At 35.4% G+C, this 9,369-nt stretch overlaps 1 pseudogene; it reads right to left on the reverse strand.

Moving 5' to 3' along the window:
* Positions 1-394: 394 nt before the first annotated feature.
* LOC127087449 (homeobox-leucine zipper protein ATHB-15-like) lies at positions 395-8,771 on the reverse strand (annotated as a pseudogene).
* Positions 8,772-9,369: the final 598 nt, after the last annotated feature.

Below are 9,369 nucleotides of genomic sequence, written 5' to 3' on the forward strand. Positions count from 1 at the left end.
ATAATAAATGTCGATTAAATTTTTTTAACTAAACCAACATTATTAAATATTGTTTTGTTCTGCACCATTAAAAATGCAAACATTATACTTAGGGATATATTGACAATGAATCCCTCCTTTGCCACATTCTTGGATGAAATGTGACACTGACAGCAGTGGCAAATACACCCACAGAAACAAAATTCCCTACCATTTTGTTCAAAACAATCTTTCTTTTTGTAAAATAATATGAAACTTGTAGAAGTTACTGTGTTAGTTTTAAAACTGAGCTTGCAAATTACTGTAAACTGTGTATAGCTCAAAAACGGATATCGATTTGTTTCGCAGCATCGAGAATTCTTCCAACATTACAACTCGGTAATGAATGACCCAAAATAAACATGGCACTGAAATATAAGGAAAAAAAGTAACGTAGGCTAATATGTAATTAGTTTTTACATGCAATCCAAGTTTTTGCAGCATATATAGCAAAACATCATGCAACAAAAGATGTCTTAACAAAACAAGAGTGCTTCCTCTTTGACACTTAGAATCCTATTCTCTAATAACAATGTCAAACAAAAGACCAGTTCACAAACATAAAGCAAATACAATGAGCATTCTCTTCTTCATTCAGCACCTTCCATGCTACTACTCTTTCATATGAAATAGGTCTACCCATGCTTGAGAGACATAGACCACCTTGAAGGCATCCAAAACCCTGCCAAAAAAAGAATGAAAAGAATAATATTGCAAGTTATATTTTTCAGCATACTCTGGAATAAGTGATGGATCAGCTCAAATAAAATTGACACACCTGTTGAATGATTTGAGGAAACTCCGAGCACAGAATCTTTCGGCCATGATCATCAAATATTTTCTCCAATGTTATATCCTGTAGTGCAACTAAGGTAGTCTCCAGCATGTCAAGCCCTGCTTGGTTTGCAAAAGTAAACACGGGCAACGCCTGCAAAAACAGAGTGCCATGAAGGTGTTTTCAAACAAGTATAGAACAGTGTAATAATGAGAAGCATCACCAATTGACTTGTAGGCAAGACAATATAACTATGGTGTACCAATTAGAAATGGATTTAAACTGTAGGCAACAAGATATAACAAAATCTAGACAACTCACTACAGCAAGATATACAATTTCATAATTATTTTACGACAGAAGGCTGAGTTTTACTGGGTATAGAAAAAGTGTCTGATTATGAGAATATATGTACACATATACTATGAAATTAAAATCAAAAAGTGTCTGATTATGAGAATATATGTACACATATACTATGAAATTAAAATCAAATTTGAGTATACCTTTAGAGTGCAGCATAGTATTGCATCAGAGTGATGCCACAAGGACTTGAGCAAAGATTCGCTTCCCTCATTATTAGATTTAAGTAGCTCAGCGCCCAAGAAGCACCTGTAAAATAAAGACAGTAAAAATAACAGCCGTGGAAGTATAGTCTTTCTTGAAATACCTGATAACAGAATAGAACATAGATACATGGACTAGCAAGAGTTTTAGAATAGTCATCAGCAGTTAAAACTTAAACAATAGAATATCAAACATTGGTTATGCTGGTAGGGTCAGTGGAAATTTGTTTCTCTAATAAGTGGAGAACGGGTAGGTGGGGGCATTGGGGATAAGAGCGGACTATCAAGAAAAAGAAAAAGGAAATGCCCTAGATGTGGGTATAATTTACAATTCATCAATTGAGATGATATAAAATTGATTTCATATCCTTAACACAATCTTGAAGGGCAAGAGTTCAACACACCAAATGGACGTCATCACGCAGGATGTCAACAGGAACCATAACATAAGATTCATGGCTAAATACAAAACACTTGCGTTAGTCTAAGTAAGGCAAAGGCAAATTGCAAAAGAAGTAAAAGGAGCTTACACACCTATAACTGTTGGAGATCCAACGAGCAAGTGTTTGAGCTTCAGGAGTACCCAGTGGTGTCCTGAGCCCAGCTTGTGAACTCAAATGAGAAGGTGAAAGTGCTAATGCTACCCTTTGGACAGATGATATAATACTACGAACATATTGCCGTGCCATAGATGCTACATGCTCCTGCATATGACTTTCAAAAGCAAATTCAAATGCTATTGTCATCACTGATCTCATACAGCCAGAATTTCCAGAATAATCATTTGAAGCTTTGTTTCCAGCAGGGCCAATGTCAAGGGCAGATGCCAGGTCAAGGGTGCGATTGGGGTTGGCAACTTCCTGCAAAATTTTACATCGCAATAATATTTTTAAAAAAACTAATGGAAAGGCAACTACTAAATCAAACAAAATATACAGCTTCAATAATGACTAAGGCTGACCTTTCCAGAATCAAGAGGAATGATGCGAAATCCAGAAGGCAGAAGGGGAGCATCATCAGCAAAAGATGCATCAATTGGAGCAAATATAAGTTCAGCGCAGGTACCCACAGCATTCTCATCCATTCCACTGCAGAGCTAGTAAAACAGATCAAATGAACTATAAGAAATCCATCCACCTAAATTAAATTGTTTCAATCTACACTGTTAAATTAAATGTTCTTTAAAACTAGATAAAAATTGGGGTATTTTATGAAAATGAAAACAGAAAACACTAAAGTAAACAGGGCCTAACTTTTCAAAAAGTTTAAAAACTATTTGATATTCTATTGAGTAACTTCAATTTAACATATAATTTACTTATTATAGAGCGTGTATTGATCCATAAGACTTTATAACTGAGTGTCCATTCTATCTTTTGTTATATACAATCATTTAGATAATATGATAATATTCATCAATTGAATGGTGAAATTTATTTAATCATGTCTACAAAGAATTGTTTACAATTATGACATAATTACATGTGTAGTAAGTGGGTGCCTGAATAACCAATGGACCAACCATTCATGGGTGATCTAATTTCTACCTACTTCTTTTGCAGATTTGTTTCGCCAAATGTCATAATTTCTGACCAGCAACCACTAGATTTAGATCACAAATCTAAGACCAGCTCATCCTTAAAGTTTCAACCTAGTCTGAGCTCAAACATATCCAAGGGCGCCATTGTTTGTCTCACATGGAGACACACTCCCACGGGTCTTCAGAGCTACTCTTTCATTAAGAAAAATCTCCACATGGCCTCAAACAGTCTCCTGGGTATTACACATAATTGCATAGACCACTCACAGTCTTCTATTGCCATTCGACCATTGGTGTATTTACTAGGTTGCATACATCGATGAAATTGTCATGATATAAAATGGTCATCATCCTGGCATTGTTCAGATAAACAACATCCTTGCACCATTCATAGACGAAAGATTTTGACAAGCGTCAATACTTTATATGTCTTGAGATTTGAGATGGTACAACTCGAGGATGGTATTTTAATTTTAATAATTATACAAAGGACATTCTAGAGGATACATGTAGTAGATGGAACAACTCAAGGATGCTAACACTCTTATAGATCCTAATGCCAAGCTTCTACCATAACAGGGGAAGCCACTTCCGATCTTGAGAGTTACAAAATACTTGAAAGCAAACTAAGTTATCTAGCTACCACCCAAAATTTCTCCTTTGTTAGGGGTGATCAGCCAATTATATAATTGAACAAGTGAAAGACATTAGGATACCATAATAAGCATCTTGAAGAACATTAAAGCAGCTTCACAAAAAAGGTCCTATCTATGGAGCAAGAGGTCGTTCCCTGGTTGTGGGATATCCAGATGCTAATTGAACAGATTCTCCTACAAATGAGGTCACTTAATGGTTTGGGATTGTATTAATTCATTGGGGCAACCTTATCTCCTATTAAAGTAAAAAACATAATGACGATTCAAGGTCAAGTGCAGAAACTATAAACCAAGCCATGAAATTGACTACTTGTCAGTTCACCTATCTCTAACAGTCCATTCAAGAGCTTACCTTTGAGACGTTACGCAAATAACTACTCTAACACAGTCATGTAAATATAGTAAATAGGGCAACACCAATTTTTGTACTGTCATTCAATTGGTATGTATATAAAACAGATCTCCGTTGTGTAATGGAGCACGGCTTAACAAATTTTCTGCTTGTTTTCTTCTTTTTCAAGTAAGAGAAAAGCAATGGTGTGATAGAAACCAAAGTGAATGTAATTGTAAAAGAACATAAAGTTTCCCCATTTTGGCAGAGCCATAAGAAGTGCAAATAATACCAGACCTAAACTTTTTTTTCTTTTTGACAAAATACTTAAGCTGAACTAGCAAGTTATTTTTTCTATAAAAATATTCAAGATGGATAAGAATGATTTTTCCACATCATAGACATGTAAGCATAGAGACTACTAATATTTTATTTGCTTTTTAATCTAGGAAAAGTGAATGATATTTCCGTAACAGACAACAGAACAAGTGTGCCAACCTTAAATTAAGTTTATGTCACCCAAAACCTAAAGAAATGATTGTACCAACGGAACAAAGTCCACATACGATTGTGAAATATATAACACACATCTAACTGCCTAACATTACAAACCTAAAAAAATTCAAGGCAACACATCACAAGCATGCTACATATAAGTGAGATATTTGAACCTTATATAACTCAAACTGTATAAGCAGAAGTTTTTATTAGTGAATTACATGAATCCACGCAGCTCTGTTTCTACTTATTAATATCACATCAAGCAAAACAGGCATATCAAGTTAGGACCATCTCTGACAGTGAGAACCAAGAAACATAAAGCAAGCAACATAAAGGGAAAATACTTACTTGTAAAAGAAACACTTCTCTAGGCATTATTGTGTCTTCGGGAGAATGAGCCATTCCTTCCAATTTAATAACTTCCAGAAACTACAATATGTAAGCAAAAAGTCAACCTGCATCTTACTAAATTTGTGATTGTTTTTTAGTCTTTTAGTCTTTGGGGAAATGTTACCTCCTCGTGCTCAATAGTGTGGGCTAGTGGAAGAATTACTTGGCCCCCATAATTTCCAACTCGAGATCCTGAGAAACTACAAGGACCAACTTTGATGGCAGCAGCTGAGTAAGCATCCATGTTGTTGTCTGCCCATTCTGATCTATGTTCCCGCAAAAACCTCAGTAGAATGGCCGGGGGTACATTCTGCGCACCGAAATAACACATGACAATAACAAATATATAGTCAAAACTAAAAATTTGCAACCTCTCTAGGCTATGCTTTTGTTAGGGAGGACAGCAAGACTTGAAGAAGAGAGAAATAAACGTAATAATTATTTATAAAACAAACAAAGCATGTTCAGGAACTGCATATTAGAACATCAATCAATGATCAAAGAAGTTCTTATATGTCCCGTAACACAATCCCGTTGGATATGAGCAGTTCATTAAATGGGCAATTGGTAGCCTAATGCCTTTTCAATTAAAAATGAGCCTAACAAATCATGCAAAAATCAATAATATGCTGCGGACACTGAAATATATGCTTACAATATAATACGATTTTGAGATTTATCTGTCTAAAATCATATCGCAATAAAACACAATTTTTTGTTTGATACTTTATTCACTAATTTAATGGAAATTTTGTGAAATTTGAAAACCAGGCTTACTTGTAATAGCATTGAAGCTTTAGCACATAGGACTGCATTACTGACAGATGGAAATCCATTGGCAAATGAAAGATTCAGACCCATTAATTTGTCAGGTGATGAATTCACTAGAATTGTAACATCATCAACACCATCATTGCCAATCATTGACCATCCCTCATCTGTAAACCCATTGAGTGCCTCATTGAAACCCCTGCCAGATAAAATAAGTGAGAACTCAAATTTAGATAAAATAAATTTCTACAAAAAAAAACATGTATCGGTTAAATATATATATATATATATATATATATATATAACCAACCGGCTCAGTCTTTGGCCAAGTGCTCGAAGTGCGGCTGGTCGTCTGCCCCACCCAGTGACATTAGACTGAGAAACTTCATGTGAAATCTGCCTTAGGTGACGTAGGGCCTGAATGAAATGGAGAAACATGTAAAGAAAACAGAGCTTTTGGTTGAGCACTAATTCTACATGTGTCCCACTCTTTAACATGATAAGTAGTTTCAAATTGTAGAGCTGAAACTTAAGTTTAAATAAAAACAAAATCAGCCTCAATAATGAAGTACGAAAAAACATACCACCATTGTTGTCTTCTGAGCCAGCATCGTTGATGATTCATACAGTGGACGCAGTACCTCGGGAACGCTCCATGGCTAACAATAACACAAACATGCTGAAGTTACTTTACGTTGGATGAAAGTACCAATGCAACAAAGTCGAATTCCTGTACCTCCAAATCCATATGATCAACAATGTGGATGATGGAACCACCTCCTTCACAAGGTCTTATCAGGTACCCACTGGGCAGCATCTCAGCTCTAACAAAATGCTGCACAGGAGGCATGCTTGGACCATTCTGTGTGTTTTTAAGAGACCTCTCACATATCTGAAAAAAGAAAGCATTAAAGAATTGATTTAAATGTGCTCATACTTCCGAATTAGGAGGACAGTGTTTACAAAAATAATAGAGTGAGGCATTGCACATAAGAGATGTCTGTTTTTAACTACATCGAATCAAATAAAAATATTAAGGGTTCTTTACATTGACTTACCACTAGGCTTCCATCTTCTAAAACAGATGTGTAGCGCAACAACCATAAGTCTCGTGCAGGAGCCAATGTGGTTGGCGCATATAGCTGATCATAAAAAAATATGCAAATAAGATATCCAGTCTGTTATGTTACAAAGTCACCATTCATAGACACTAAGTTTGAGTTGCTTTACCTGCATGTAAAGCAGCTCAATGGTTCCACCATTTGCTGTGGGGAGCACATTCAGAATATCCACAGCTCGGCAATCACGATACCACGAGGGCCGATCTTTAAGGATTTCTGCAACCTGTAAAGAGTATGGTTGGTTGATCCCGTCAATGAACACCAGTAAAACAATTATCATAAAGAAAAATAAATTCAGAGAGCACTAACCCGTGTAGGTTCTAGACCCACTAGGCCACATGCTCTAGCTGCCACACCAGGGCAACCATGAGAAATGGCAATGATTCCAATAGATTCCGGACCAGGCTGCACAAAAAAGCAAATTTTAAAGTTTAAAATGTTTGTTCAAACAAGCACACATCAAATAGAAGTGAAACCCTTGGGGAAAAAATATTAAGAGTGATTAGATTACCTTCATTCCAGGCATTTGGACCCACTCTACAGCAGTTCCAGTAGCCTTTGAAAGAAACTCTGCTAAAGTTTCCTCTGCAATGGACAAAAGCCTAAAGAGAGAAAAATGCCACATGGTTTCATAAGTCCAAACAGACACATCCAAAACAAGGAAAAAACAAAAAGGGGCCCAATGGCAATAATCTCCCACTTACCCTGCAGGACTTGCATCCCTTGGGGGATGCTGGGCTGTCAAACTGCGTTGACCACTAGTCACCGCCGATTCACAGCTTGTATCTTTGGTTGCAAGTGTAGTCTGCACAAAAAGCACCATTCTAACTCAATTCTAAACTAGTAAAAAACAAACTATAGGCGATTCTAAACTAGTAACTACTAATAAGCGGAAAATGAGGATATAACTAATATTTAAAAACTTAAGAATTCTAATTATAAGCAAGCAAAAAGCATACATTTTGGGTATGTTGGCGAAAGTAGCCATTTTCATACACCAAATGAGACACTTGTTTCTGCAACCTATCATTCTCTTCCATAAGCAGCTTATTCATGGCACTCAACTTCCTATTAACAGCTTGCAAACGTGAAGCCTCTTTTCTCTGCTTCTCCCTACATCTAAATCAACAACAAAAACAAAAACCCACCATTAATATCATCATTCATAACCATTACTAAAAACAAAACAAAAAACATAATCAACAATAATTTCCACGTAAATCTAAAAAACTATATACCTTCTATTTTGAAACCAAACTTTAATCTGTTTAGGCTCAATATGAGAGAGAATAGGGCACTCCCGAATAAGCTGTTGGCGACGAATGCTACTAGGTTTAGGACAATCATGATAAAGCCTCTCAAGAGCTTCAACTTGTTCAGGTGTATAGCGAACGTATTTTCCATTGTCTAATCCACCTTTATCCTTGCAAGACATTGCTATTTTCCTAAACCCTAAACAAACAAAATCACTTCCACCAAAATCACTTCACTTTCTTCTATCCAGATTCCAATTTTAAGCGCTTTTCTAACATGAAACCATACATTGGAAGTGGAAAAAAAAACTTGCACAGAAACAGACGTAACAAACGTGTTTCCTCCACAAAAGACAGCGAAGAACACAAGAAAAACACGGTAAATCGTTCGAGATCAGAGCCCTGGGAACATCTTCATCTTGATAAAAACAACGATCGATTTCGATTTTCAAAAGAGTATTCACTGAAACGACACCGTTTCACCGATCTTCATCTTTCTGAACTATACTAAGCTTTGAAGAAATATTTGAAGAGATAAGAACGAGAAAAGTTTTTTTTTTGAACGAATCTCTGGTACAGTGAAATGAACTGTGTGTTGGTTAATAACTTTTTTCAGTTTTCTTTTATTTTTTATTTTTTTGTTTGGGAATTAAGAAATTAAAGAATTAAAGAAAGAAAAAGAAAGGGAACCATAGTTGAAAGAGAAAGATGAAGTTAAGGTTGTAGTGTTGTTGTAGTTGTTGTTGTTGGTTCCTCATGCTTTTTTCTTCTTCTTCTTCTCAATTCAAAAAGAGAGTGTTTTTGTTTTTGTTTTCATTCTGATTGGTTCTTTCGCTTTCGGTTCAAAATGGAGCACCCTTCTCTGTTTTTAATTTTTTTATTATTTTTTTAAAATGAGGTGGAATACGTGTTGAAAAAGACCAAAGTAACCCTCTTCCCGCGGCATGGCTGCTCTTCTGACATTACGTACGGGTCCCGCCGCTCTATGTATCATTACCTATGTAATGTCATGATTACCCCTCGTCATAATTACCTGTGTAAAAGGATTATGAAGGAAAGTGCATATCAGTGGCAAAATAGGAAGAAGCAATGGCGAAGGGTAGAATGGAAAATTATTGTGATGAATGAGAGTCTTAAAATACACAAAAGCATGGGAAGAGGAGGAAGAGCTTCGTGTTGGAGTGGGTCATACAGTACACATCATCATCACCTTTTTTTGCATGCGTCTTTGTTTCTTTAAATATTTATCATATTTTTTTCTATTTAAATTTAAATCTTAAACCATTACTACTACTATTTTTTTTTAATATTTTATTTATTAACACCGATGATCATAGTAGATTCATATATATATATATATATATATATATATATATATATATATATATATATATATATATATATATATATATATATATATATATATATTTATTTATTTATTTATGTA

This window comes from Lathyrus oleraceus, chromosome 5, assembly GCF_024323335.1.
Source record: "Lathyrus oleraceus cultivar Zhongwan6 chromosome 5, CAAS_Psat_ZW6_1.0, whole genome shotgun sequence".
NCBI classification, from domain to species: Eukaryota; Viridiplantae; Streptophyta; class Magnoliopsida; order Fabales; family Fabaceae; genus Lathyrus; species Lathyrus oleraceus.